The following is a 13,971-nucleotide window of genomic DNA, read 5'->3' as shown; positions in this document are numbered from 1 at the left end:
AAAAAAAAAAGAAAAAAAAAGAAGTTTTAAAAAAATCTGGTGAGGAGTCAAGCAAACACTGAACACTGAAGTCATTTCCATGTTTCGCCTATGGATGTTTTGTATTTGTGCCACTGATCTTTTACATTGAAAATTTGAAATAGCCATTATAGATAGCTATTGATAAAAGTCCGTCTCGGCCATCGACAGTGATCTTCCTTTCAGTACTTCTGCGCGGAGCTTCCATTCCACCTTGCGTGGGTCTGCTGACAGAAGACTGCCTCAACAAGACAAATAACTATTAAATGAACGACAGTGCTCATGGTGTACTTTTTAATATATTTGCGTTTTTCATTTAATCTTTAGATCTCTTGACTAATAACAAACTGCCATGAACAATCTCTCTGAGTTGTTAAATTCTATTGCATCATAAAAGTAGTATTATAATGGTAAATAAGAAACCATTATAGATAAAATATATTTATGATAAAATATATTTATGATCACAGAAATTTCTGAAGATATGGTAGTGAACTCATTGACATAATTTATTATTAATTTTTCATAGACTTCTTCAGGTTTAGATTTAAATCATATATTAATGTGATTTGCTGTCTGTTTGCTAACATAGAAATGCTTTCGGTTCACTTATCCAAGAAAAGACCTACTGCGCAGTTCTTACTTGTTCACTGGTGTGCCTTTTTTTATGTTGGGCAGATGATAATCCTAAGGACAGTAAGAAAGCATTATTAAAACATTTCACCAACCAAAACACTATGTCTAATTTCTCAACCCAAAGAGGACTGTGCCAGTCATTTATTCATGATACTAAAGCTAAATGTTTATAAATACTATAATTTAAAATGTATAATTAAGGCAATTTACAAATTTAGGTGGCATTAAAATTTCTGTGAAAGCTGATTATATCAAATTTTCCTATTTGTTCTCAGCTGATAGGAGGTACATATATTTTACTACAATGTAGAAAAGAGATAAAAAATTCCCTTCTTCACTGTAGATACAATTGAATTGAATTTTTTGTTTGTTGTTTTATTTTATTTTGTGCAGGTTCACACTATGCAACTCAGACTTGCAGTGATCCTCCTATTTTCAGCCTCCCCAGCGCTGCGATTACAGGGGTGCACCACCATGCCCAGACTTGGTCACCAGCTCGGCGTGCTGGGCTCAGGGCCGGCGTGGCATGGGGTGCCGGGATCTAACTCTGATGGCTGCACTTGTCTGAGCAAGGTGCTTAGTCCTCTGAGCTATTTTTCCAGCCCTTTGAGCTGGCTTCTTGAATAAAGGTATAATTTTATTTTGAATCTTTTAGAAATTATTGCAGTTTCAGTAAAATTAATCATTGAATAAGGCAATCATAAATATTGAAACTATATCAACTATAGAAAATACATATTCTATATAGTTAATTCAATAGTAAGAACTTAAAATAACATTTTTTCTATTTTGAAAAAAAGTAAATTTACATGATTTTTCAATCCAAAGACAAATATCAATTGAATATCAAAGAAGTGCCTTGTACAGTAAGGCATTATATTAAACAATTTATTTAGGACTGTAAATTAATGAAATTAATGGATGGCATTTTGAGTCAATATTCCTTGTGGCATAATTTCTTGATAGCTGATAATTTTTGTAAGTATATAAACTCACATTATACACCTTATAGATCCATATATTGATTGTAAGCTCTCAAGAATCCAGATAATATTTAGGGTACATCAAATGTTTAGAAACTCAGAAATGTCAGTTAATTAATTTGATGAAAAATTCTGGATATCTAAATTTCTAATATGTATGGGACTGAGGAATCGTATTGTGACTGTGATGCTGATTTACCAGAACGAAGAATTTGGTGAACTCATAAATCATTTGGTATTTTTCTACTTCATCTTTTCCTATTTTGTCTTTGTAATTATTGCACTTTCGAAAGATTACAGAGATTATAGGATGTTTTGGTTTGAAAAGCTTATATAAGTGTATTATTTTAATACCAGAAATATGTAGTTCAGAATTATACTTTTGGTCTGACATGTTAGTTGTAGCCCAGATAGAGAGGGAGGGCCAGAAACATTGCTCCCTGTCCAGTCCATTCTCATTTATGAACTGTGAAGTTTATCATAAAATCCTCATCTACAGCCAATCTACGATCATTAAATTTTCTTTAATAAAGAGAAGATAGTAGCAATCATATCTTAACATTTTTAAGGAAAAATATTAGAAATGAAGACTTCTAATTGTTGAAAGAGCCATAACTTTAATATTATACAGTGAAATTTTTAACATATTCACTAAAAGAAAATTTACTTGCGAATAATTTTTGCTTTATGGAAGAAAATTCCATACTTTTAATTTTTCCATTATTATAATAATAACATACTTGGTTTAATAGCAAATTAAAACCGATTTAAAACTTCAAATGCTTAATTCTTATCCGCATGTGTTAGCAGTGCGGCCTGAACAGTGTGGGCCCATTGTCTCGAATGCCAGTCTCCGATGTGCTCAGCCGGACTCACTGCTCCGCTCAGCTCCGAGGAGGTTGGCACACCTGTTACGGCACAACTGCGATCTTCTTTGGGAGTCTCTCTTTTAGCACGTTGTGTTGGGCTTATTTGCATGTCATTTCTACTCTTCTGTTTTACCTTTCTGCTTTTTATATTTTTGTTAAATTGGTAAATGTTTATACTACATAATAATTACATTCATTGTGAGGACTTGTTATGCATACACAATATTTCCTAATTCTCTTTTTAAACCCCCTTCCTTTCTCCTCCTTTTTCTCGCTGCATCTCTTGAGATGCCTTCATATCTATTGATCTATCTATCTACCTATCACCTATCTATCTTTAAATTTACATAATGACCACATTCTTTGTAGGAACTTGATGTGTTAGACAATCTTACACAACACCACTTTTTTAAAAATACATTTTTGGGCTGGCGAGATAGCTCAGTGATCAAAGCCCCTGCGTAGGCAATCTTAGGCAAGCGCAGGGGCTGCACTTCACTCCCCGGCACCACGTGCCATGCCAGCCCCACCCCCAGAGGAGGCTGAGCAGGCCACAAAAATAATGATAATAAAGTAGCAACAATGATACTTTTTTTAAAAAAGACCATTTTCTTCCTCTTTCTTCCCCTTCTTTCATCTTTTCATTCCCTTCCCATATGATAAAAATCTGTGTCACTATTTCCTATTGTACATCTTTTATTTTGCCCTTTATTTATATTTTAGGTTTTTCATATTAAACATCCTATATTTAATGCTGTGTGCCTGACTTATTTCACATGACATCATGATCTCAAGGTGCGTCCATTCTGCGAGTAAGACTCAATTTTATCTTAGTTTGCAGCAAAGTGGGGCTTCATTTTGTACGAACACCGCATTTTCTTCATCCCCTCATCTGCGCCTGGACACATAGGTCACTTCTAAGTGTGAGCTGCTGTGAATTGGCTGGCTGCAAACATGGATCTGCATGTTTCACTGTGATATTGTGTCTATATTTCTTTTGAGATAATACCTAGAAGGGTAACAGCTAAGTAAGATGGGACCTCTACTTCTAGTTTTTAAGGAATTTCCATACAGATTTTTATAGTGCTTGTACCAGTTTGCAATCCCTCAATGTTTGAATTACATTTTATTTTCCCCCACGGAGTCACTAGCATTTGTTATCATTTAATTTCTCAAAGACAAGTATTCTTTAAGGAGTGAAATGGCATCTTAATATTGTTTTAATTTAATTTATCAAATGACTAGTGATGGTAAACTTTTCTCATATATATATTGGCCATTTGTGTGTATTTAAGAACTATAAATGGGGTGGGGAGATGGCTCAGTGGAATAAGTGCTTTCCTGGCAAGCGCAAGGGCCTGAGTTCAATCCCAAGCTCCACAAAGAACAAACAAACAAAAAAAGAACTATAAATGAATATATTTCAGATACCAATCTTTTAATACATGGAAAAACTGTTTTCCTCATCTGCAGATCTGCAAATTGTCTCTTCACTCTGTTAGCTAAGTTTTTACTGTATAGAATATTTTTAATTTGATGTGATCCCATTTGTTGATTTGGTATTTTTTTTTTCTGCAACTGGAGTTCTATTCAGAATGTCCATGCCTATACCTGTGTCTCCAAAAGTTTTACTTAATTTACCCGCCAATCTCATCTTTATGAAAAATTTATGTACTTCAAAGAAAATCTCCAACAGAGTAAAAATATAACCCACAAATGGAAAAAGTTATACCTGACTGTCCCTCCAACAAAGGCCTTTTATCTAGAACATATAAACAGTTTAAGAAAATCATGCCTCCCAATTCAAAGACCAAATCTAAACATGGGCATCTGAGATGGATATACAATTCTCAGAGGAAAAAATACAAATGCCAAATAAACATAAGAAAAAGTGTTGAATATTCTTGATCATCCAAGAAATGCAAATTAAAACAATGCTGAGATACCATCTCACCCCAGAAAGAATGGCTGACATCAAGAAATCAGCCAATAACAAAGGCTGTAGAGTCTGTGAAGGAAAAGGAATCCTTCTGCACTGTTGGAGGGAGTGTAGCCTGGGACAGCCACTGTGTAATCGGTGTGCAGACTCCCTCAAAAGCCAGGATTAGAGGTCCCATTCAAGCCAGCAGTTCCACTCTTGGGTATTTCTCAAGAGGAACTGAAAACCTCACACCACAGCGATGTGCGTGTGCCCATGTTACAGCAACCCGATTTATCATAGCTAAATACTAGAAAGAACCCCCATGCCCATTACCTGAAGGGTGAATAAGGAAGATGTGGCATTGTTTCACGATTGGGTATTATTCAGGTATAAAACAGGATAAATTTGAGTCTTTTGTTGGTAAATGCATGCAACTAGAGAACATACTTGTAAGTGAAATAAACCAGACCCACATGTGCAGACATCATATTGTCTCCTTAGGGTGAGAACCTGAAGGAGAAATGGAATCTGAAGGTACAATAGACGCTGGGAAAAGGGAATGAACTTCTTCAAGAGCAAAACGTTACTGCGTTGAGGATGGTGGGGGGGGGAGAGATTTATCTAGGTGTATGAGCAGGATGGTTTGAACAACTGCATCATTTGTTCCTGCTGGTTTTATGGTTTGTGTTTAGGTATCCCCCCAAAGCCTCATGCTGTCGTGAGTGGACTTCTAGAGTTTATGATTAACTAATTGCCCACTGGGATTATGAGTGTGAGTACCACATCCAGCCCGAGGCAGTTAGCCTGAACGCAACGGAAGGGAGCCAGTCTTGCTCTCTGCAGCCATTGTTGCTGTTACTCCTCCCTTTGCTCTTGCTGTTTTGCAGTATTCTGCTGCCATGCACTGCTGCCCTCTGCCATGTGCCAGTCTACCTTGGAGCCAGCTTTATATAGACTAAAACCTCCACAAACTGTGAGCAAAATTAACCTTTCCTTCCTGAATTTTGGATGTCAGGTATTTTGTCCCAGCAACAGAAGAGTAACTGAGACAGCCAGACTATGGAAAGGAGCAAATAATAATTTGTTTTGTCTCTTTTTTCAATTGTTTGTATTTTTTCTCTTCTTAATTTCTTATACATTTCTTTCTTCTCAATTCACATGCATACATGTGGTAATATAAACAACTGGTTGAAAGGCAACACTATGTATTATAACAAATATTGTGAAATTTTTATTACTTTTTTATGTGAAATTCTGTATCACTTGTAATTTTTTTCTGTTTTACTTCTAATTTGTGCTTTCTTATAGTGATTCTCCTGTTTTCTGCATCCCAAGCTCTGGGGTTACAGGTGCGCCACTGCGCCCAGTTTCAACAGCTGTCTCAGGGAGCCCTCCGGGCAGGGCTGGCACAGCATGCTGGGGATCAAACCCTGGTCCGTGCATCTGCCGAAGCAGGCACATTAATGTGCTGAGCTATCTGGCCAGTCCTGTACTCTCATTAAAAAATAAAAAATAAAAAAAATTGCCTTCCATCACACTGTTTTTCTTTTAATATTTATATCTTTGATCTATTTCGAAGTCAGTCCAATGCATTTTGAGATTACACAGATCTAGGTTCAATCACTGGCATGTAGATAGTAAGTTGACTGAGTAGCAATTGATAGAGTCTATCTTCTCTCAAGTGACATTATTTGGACCCCTTGTAAAGGGTCACCTAGCTGCAGGTCTCTAGTTGTTTCTACTTCCTTCGTTCTGTTCCACTGACCCACAAGGTTGATTTTTTTATTTCTTGGTTTGTTTTGCCGGGATTAGATTTTGGCCGTGGTTTCTCATGCTTCTATTTTTTTTCTCTTCTGCTGAGGAGTTTGGATGCTAATAGTGGATAAACTTACCTGATAGCATACTGATCTCTTTATTTAGGCTCCTTTTCAGCAATGTGTTTTGGGCTCAAGTAAATATAATCGTTTGATTCTACCCTAAGATATGACCACTTTTCTTAGTGAGGAAGTGGAGGCTGCGGTATAGTCTGCCTGCCTCTCACTGGTTTCTCTAGAAACACTCCCCAGTATTGCTGGCGGCACTAGGCCAACCTCGGTGTTGCCATACAGTGAAAGGCCATCGATAGCAATAATTACGTAATCCTTACATTATCCAGCACATCATCCGCGCTGCTATTGTTTTATGCAGCTGAGTTAGATAGAAATATGTGTGGTCATGTTTTTATGGCTTTGCCTCTTGTAGACTCAAAGCTATGCACCTACCCAAGATAAAAATGCCTGGTATCTATGGAAAGCCTGTATATAAAACTCTGGGGAGTGTCTCTAACTGCAGATCAACAACTAAGACCCTTTTCAGCCTGAAGAAGCCAGAGCAGTCATCTCCCGTTATTCCTTCATGGCAGTTTGGGTTACTTCTTCAGAGTGGGGAACATTGTAGGCAACTGAGATAAAAACATTATGGGCTTCAGACAGGGCTAGGCTCTCAAAGGAGCCAGTATGGAGGACAAGATAGGTATCTTGCAACTGCGGGAGAGACAGATACTTCTGCTGTGGGCCAAAACTCAAGACAAAAGATCAAACAAATGAATCCATATACCTCCCCAGGGATGTACACCAGGGATTGATATTCTAATTAGGTCTATCACCTTGAGAAAGCCATGAAGAGTCACTAACTCAACCCCCTACAGGAAAAGCCTGTCTGTATTAATGCCTGCTTGCTATCTAACTCCTTTCCCCATTTGGTCCTAATTTAATCAGTTTTATCTGAGCAATTGTGTTTGTCATGTTATTGGTTGATCATAATTTTGTTCCCATGTTTTCCATCTAGAGCCCACCTTATCTAGTGGTTCTCTTTATAAAAATTACTAAAAAAAAACAGATTCCTGGGCCACTCACTCAAGTCTCCCTCTGTCCTTCAATAAAAATGTTGTTCTAAACCTCCATGTTTCTAAAATACTTTTTAAATTTGTTTTAGAGGACATGAACTCATCTCAGATATCTTTCAATTTGGTAGTTTCTTTGCCCTATATCATTTGTTTAATTTTTTTCTTTTTCTTTTTGTATTTTAGGGAGGGTCTACAGGGTGCTCAGGGTCTCACTAGTAGATCAGACTCATAGTGACCCACCTGCCTACAACCTCCCATGATCAGGATTATAGGTGTGTGCCACCACACCCAGTCTCAATCGCTGTTTCAGCATGCTCTGAGAGAGGGTCACAAATGGCAGTCCCAGGGATTGAACCCCAGCCCCTGATCCTGCTTGCAGACACCTTACTCTGCTGAGCTATTTGGCTTGCCCCCTGTATCATTTGGAAGTCTTCCACTCAGGTCATTGGCCAGAGGAAAGAGTTTTGTTTTTGTTTTTATTTTTTTGTTTTTTTGCAGAACCGGGGATTGAACTCAGACCCTTGCTCTTGCCAGGGAAGCACTTATTCCACTGAGCCATCTCCCCAGCCCCCATCTAGGTAATGAATTTTTTTTTTTTTTTCTCCAAATGCCTTCAGGACATGATTGGCTGGCTTGAGTTGTGGGGATCGAACCACAGCAACCTGAGCCTGACTGCTTTGTTGAAGCAGCCACTTAAAGAACTGAGCTAAGGGGCAGGCCCCCTAGGTAATGAATTTTGATGGTTCAAATTTTGATAAATCTTGTCATTGCCTATAAGTACTTATGCTTTGTCTCATAGTTTTGTTAAAATGTTGCTAAATCTGCTAAAGCTTGGGAAGGTCATAAGGTTATGATATTTCTTTAATTGTACATTTTATTACTGTTTTGTTCTTCGTTTGAACTACTTGCTAGATTTGTTGGGATTCCTTGCTTGACTTTAGATAACAGTGCGAGAATACCCCTAGTGGACTTTAATGTAAACTTCTGTAAAATGAGTCTTTTTAAATCTAGCTCTGACCTAGAAAATATGCATGCCTATATAATAAAATACGGCATTTAATTCCATCCACTATTTAAAAATAACATCAGGACAGGGGCCGTTCTTATGACTTGGAGGACAGGTTCCACTGGAATGAACTGGCTGCGGTCCTCCTCTGCACTCTAGAGGAAATGTCAAGCCTGTCTGCTTCCGTTTCCTTTCTCTGGCCTTCCTTCCAATCTTGTCTTACTTCTCTGTACTTTCCTTCTTAGAGGCATATAAATTTAGGGAGAAAATCGTTCTATGGACTTTTCCAACCAAATTAAGTCCTTACACCATGAGCATTTGCTAATGCCAAAGATAGTGAAGTCATTCTAGAGGAAGGACACAAAACTTTTCTCAGGGTCAGATGAGACATCTGGAATTTTTTTGCCTGTCATGAGGGCACACATAAAAGACATGTTCCTGGCTTAGTGTTCTGGGCAGGTTGCCCCTGAGAGACTGAGCCTGAGACACAGTGGAGAGGACTGGCTTGTGGGTAACACCAAAAGTAGGTATCTCCAAAAACAGCACACTTACGGGACCAAAACATATTCAGTCCCAGGGAATAGCTCTGATGTTTCCCCTTTTCTTAAGGCTAGTTATCATTTATGTGTATAAAAAAACCCTAATAATAAGCTGTAGACCTTAAAAGCTTTGACTGTAAACTTGTAAAATGCTAGGTAATCTTGTTCAGGGTTTTAACTATCCCTTATAAAACTTTCACAAATACTGGCTACTCTGCTAGCTTTTTAAATGCTCTGAGAGCCACTCTTTAAGGCAGAGGGAGGGCTTCCCAGTGTCTCTTTGGTGGCTCCCCACTGAAGCCAGTGGCTGATGGAATGCTGAGCAGAGGCACAGCGGGGCTCCCTTCTGGAGACTGACCTCTTGCTGCACAGGCCAACAGAGACTGCGAACACCTGAGGGTCGTGGCCAGGGAGCTCTCTGGCAGATACCCAGATGTTCTTTGGTGGAAGCTGGTTCCTGACCACTGAGGAATCTTCTCCACCTATCATACTTATCTCTCTCTGCTAGGAAACTAGAAATTCTCCCTCAGCTTTTCAGTAAAACCACTTAACCACCCCTCTCTTCTGAAATTAGTCTGTGGAAGCTTTCAACAATTTACATTTTGCAGCAACTATTAGAGGAATGATTCACATTTGTGCTTTCTATATGTTAATCAAGAGTAAGAAAGAGATTTTGGTCAGCCTTAACTAATATGCCTTTACCAACATGTAAAAGGTGATTAATAGGTAATAAATACGTTTGACCTGTGAGCTTCAAAGATTAAAAACAAAAACAGAAGCAAAGAAGACAAGAACATAACCTTGTCCTGCCCTTGAGAAAGGTTTCCTTGGAGATGACACAAGTGCTTGGAGATGTCTTTGCTCTAGGGCCTAGGGCAGAATTCTTCAAGTCAATTGTTGTTTTGTTGTATCATCTGCTTCACATTACAGCAGGAGAAATGCTCCACTTCCAGCTCACCTTTTTAGGCAGTAGTTTATTACAAAGTTATGCTTCCAGTAGATGTTCCTATCACAGACCAGTTGTAGCTTATGCTTCTAAGAGTCCAATAGGAGTAAGTGCGTAGTACACCAGCTTTTGGCGAGGATGAACTCTCCTGCCAGCTCAAAGGTGAATAGGCTGTTTAGATTTTTGTCTTCCAGTCTCACTCAAGTTGGCCTCCAACTGCTCTAAAGTGGAAAGGGGAGACGCATGGATACAAAGATCAATTAGAAACAGTGATGGGTGCACAGTCTATTTCTTTTTGTATTTGAGACCTGGGATATTCACAGTTGAAGTCTTACTCCTTTTGAGCACATCGTAAAGCGTTTCATCCTTCAACATTACAGGTGTTCCAATTGTTTTGCGGCTCAGCTGACTTTTCATGTCTGCTGAAATTTATTTTATATAATTGGATCCTCCTATGCTGAGGGAATATATATTTATGATTGCTAGCTCATCCCCTTGCAGTTTTCCACTAACAAGTATGTAGTGACTTTAATTTTATCTCTTTTAACTGCTCGATTTGAAGCTGACCTTGTCAGCAGCCGGAATATCCATCTTTGCTTTTCCTGGGTGACTACTGCATAGAGTATTGTTTGCCATCTTTTGACTTTCATTCTGTGATTATCCTTTTGAGCAAAATGTGTTTCTTGGATACAGCATATTGCTGGATGCTATTTCTTGATTCGCTCTGCCAGTCTGCTTGTTTTCACTGGTGAATTAAAGCTACTGACATTCGTGGCTATAACGGATATGGATTAGATTTTCTTTGCCATGTTTTTTTTCCTGCTCTAGGTTCCCTACTTTCCCCATTTGTCAAATTGCTTATTCTTCTTGATGGCTCCTTTCTGTAGTTGAGCTCAAAGTTGTGGTCTCTTTCCAGAACATCTGTCTGTACTCTTGTTAGGGTGGGCCTGGTGTCATGAATTTCTTCTGTCATTCTTTGTCATACAAGTGTCCTATTTCTCCATTAATTTAGATAGATAGTTTTGCAGAGTATATCAGTCTGGGTTGGAAGTTGTTTTCTTCCAGGAGCTAAAATACTCCACTCGAAAGTCTTCTTGACTTGATGGTTTGATGGTTCGTCTGGAGAAATCTCCTGCAATTCTGATGGGCTTTCTGTTATAGACAATCTGTGTTTTGTTTGTTTGTTTTGTTTTTTTTCCTCTAACAGATTTTAATATTATGTTATTTTGCTAAACTTCTGGGATCTTGATTTTTACCTTTCTAGGTGTAGATTTATTTTGATTATGGTGAATTGGAATTTTATATGCCTCACGAACTGTATGTCTGATTCTTTTCCCAAGCTTGGGAAATATTCTGCTGCTGTTTCTGCAATTCTTTCCTATATTGTTCATTCAATGTTTCTATAATTTTTCTATTCTCTGATCATTTCTCTTTTATCTATGTGCTCTTTAGATGCACTCAGCAATTCCTTCTTTCTTTCTCTGTTTTGTACCAGGAATGGATCTCAGGACCTTGCCCTTGCCAGCCAGGTGGGTTTGAGCTGCTAAACTATATTCCTGGCTGTTCTTTCTTGATGGTTGACAGGTTTTTTTTAATCTGAGAGATTATTTCTCTTCTGATTGTTTCAATAGCCTGACTGAGCTGTCTTTTTTTATTTTGGTTGCTATCATTTCAGAAATTGCAAGTATGTGAGTTGAATGTTTTCTATGTTCTTATCTCTTGGACTTGTTCTGAGATTGCATTTTGATCCTTCATTTTGACATTTGTGAAGCTCCTAATGTTTACCAGGGTTCAACAGTGAAGTTAGGAGGGTAGGGCATGGGTTAACAAGGCTCCTACAACACCACAGGGAAGTTAGATTCACCAAAACGCCCACTGTCCGGTGTTCAGCTTACCTTCCATGGCAGTGGAGGGCTGTGGGCTGCAGTTCGAGGAGGCTCCTGTGAGTGGGGGAGCAGGCTGCAGCCCCCACTGTGTTAGTCTGATTGAATGCTATGTACGCTGTGATGGCAGGATGGGAATGCGCCTGGTCGGTTTCCGATGTAACTCTTCCTGTGTTTTATGCAGCTTGTAAATACAGGGTGACCGTTCAGATTGCACATCTCAACAGTAACATTGCTACTGTTTTCTCCAACGTAGTTTCTCAGATTATAGACATAAGCATGTAAAATGGTCAAAGTAAAAATTTTAAGTAACACTATTACTTTCAAAATACCAATAGACTTTCTTAGTAAAACCATCGTAGCTCTCCTTTGTATACACATGTGTGACCTTTTCCCCCTTACTTTGTTTTTTCTACCTTCTGTGCAATGTAATAGCCGCTGTTAAATGCCTATCATCTTTTTAAAATTGAGAAGCATTTCTCATGTCTTCTCTATTATTTTTCTAAGGGCTGGGCAAATAGCTCAGCAGATTAAAGTGCTTGCAAGCAGGTACAAGTGTCAAGAGTTCCATCCCCAGGCCTGCCGTGCTGGCCCCGCCCCCAGGGCACACTGAGACAGCAATTGAGACTGGACGTGGTGATGCGCACCTGTAATCCCAGCTCTTGGGAGGCAGTAAACAGGCAGATCACTATGAGTCAGATCTAGTAGTGAGACCCTGAACACCGTGTAGACTCTTCCCTAAAAAAATACAAAAGAGAAAAAAAATATTTTTCTAGTCTCTTTAAGATAAATAAGAAACAATGACAATGCCTAATGTTTTATAGTAAAATATATTATGTGTGTTTAAACAGGTAAACAATAATACAGACTACATTTTAAAGAGAAATATATATAACACGTCCAGTCTTTGTGTATACCTCCCTAGTTCTACTTAACATAAACATGCATATATTTTTAAATGTCATGATTTCAGGCAACGTTTGCAAGTATTTTCAATTAAAAGACAAAAACATTTCCTGATTCTCTTACTGCAAATATTTTACAAATTTCTTAATCTTAAATTGGAAATTAAAGGCAACAAGTTTTGAGTTCAAAGACATATGAGAAAAAAATGGAATACTTATGAATGTCATTGTTTTCTCACAAGGTATAAGGAGGACTATCTGCATATCTGCTTTACCTTACTAAAAGTCATTTAGCACATGGTACTAGTGTGGGTTTTATAAATCCTAAAAACTTTAGAGATAGTTATAACTAAACTAGAAAAACTTATAACAAAACATCAGATTCTATCGGTAAAGGGGCTTAAGAGTCAATGGATTATAATTGTTATCCTTAAAAATGTTTCTTAGGCTGGGGATATAGCTCAGCAGCACAGCACCTGCCTGGAAAATATAAGTACAAAGTAAGTTTGATACTCAGCACCAAAAACAAAACAAAACTCAACTGACCTCTCAGCTCTAACGCTCAGGCTTTGATTGTACATGCTCAAATTTCTCAAAAGCTACTCTTGCCTAAAGGACACCAGACTTCCTATAATCATACAGATAAAACCTGTAACAAATACGCTAGATTGTTTTCACATTAATTTTACCTGGATCCACAAGATCTTTTCTAGACCAAAGATTATATGACACATAGCAAAGTTTTATGAGTCCGATCAGTTGGTCTGAAGTACCATCACGGTTGGTCTTTCCCAAATAAAATAATAATAATGATAATGATGATGATGATGATACAAACCAGCCAAAAATTGGATAACATTAGATATTCTAACAGCAGCACAGAGAGATACTTATTAAATTATTAAAGCTGAATGTTGTGCGTACATTCCTGATTCTTCTCCTAATACTTTAAAAGCTGTTCAAAATATTAAATTGACAGATCAACAACATTTCAGACTCAAAAATCCCCTAATCCTAACCCATTTCCTCTTTATGGGAAACCATTACTGGCTTGTTTGGTAGAAATCTTTGACTGTATTCAAATTATCCTTTCGATGTAGTTATTGGGTCCATGCATATTTAACTGCTTCTTTGGTTCTTTGTCCTCCAGACTCAAAGCTATACACTTAGCCCAGAAAAAAATGCCTGCCACCTATGAAGGATCCGTAGATACAATCTCTACAGAGTGTCTCTGACTATCAATCAACAACAATGACCCCTTCCACCTGAAGAAGTCAAGGTGGTCATTTCCCATTATTCCCTCATGGTAGTTAAAATTACTTCTTCAGAGGGGAGAACATTGTATATACCTGAATTAGAGAGAATTATTATTATTATTATT

The sequence above is a fragment of the Octodon degus genome, unplaced genomic scaffold, assembly GCF_000260255.1.
Source record: "Octodon degus isolate 3935 unplaced genomic scaffold, OctDeg1.0 scaffold00237, whole genome shotgun sequence".
Taxonomy (NCBI): domain Eukaryota; kingdom Metazoa; phylum Chordata; class Mammalia; order Rodentia; family Octodontidae; genus Octodon; species Octodon degus.
This window is presented reverse-complemented; position numbering follows the sequence as displayed.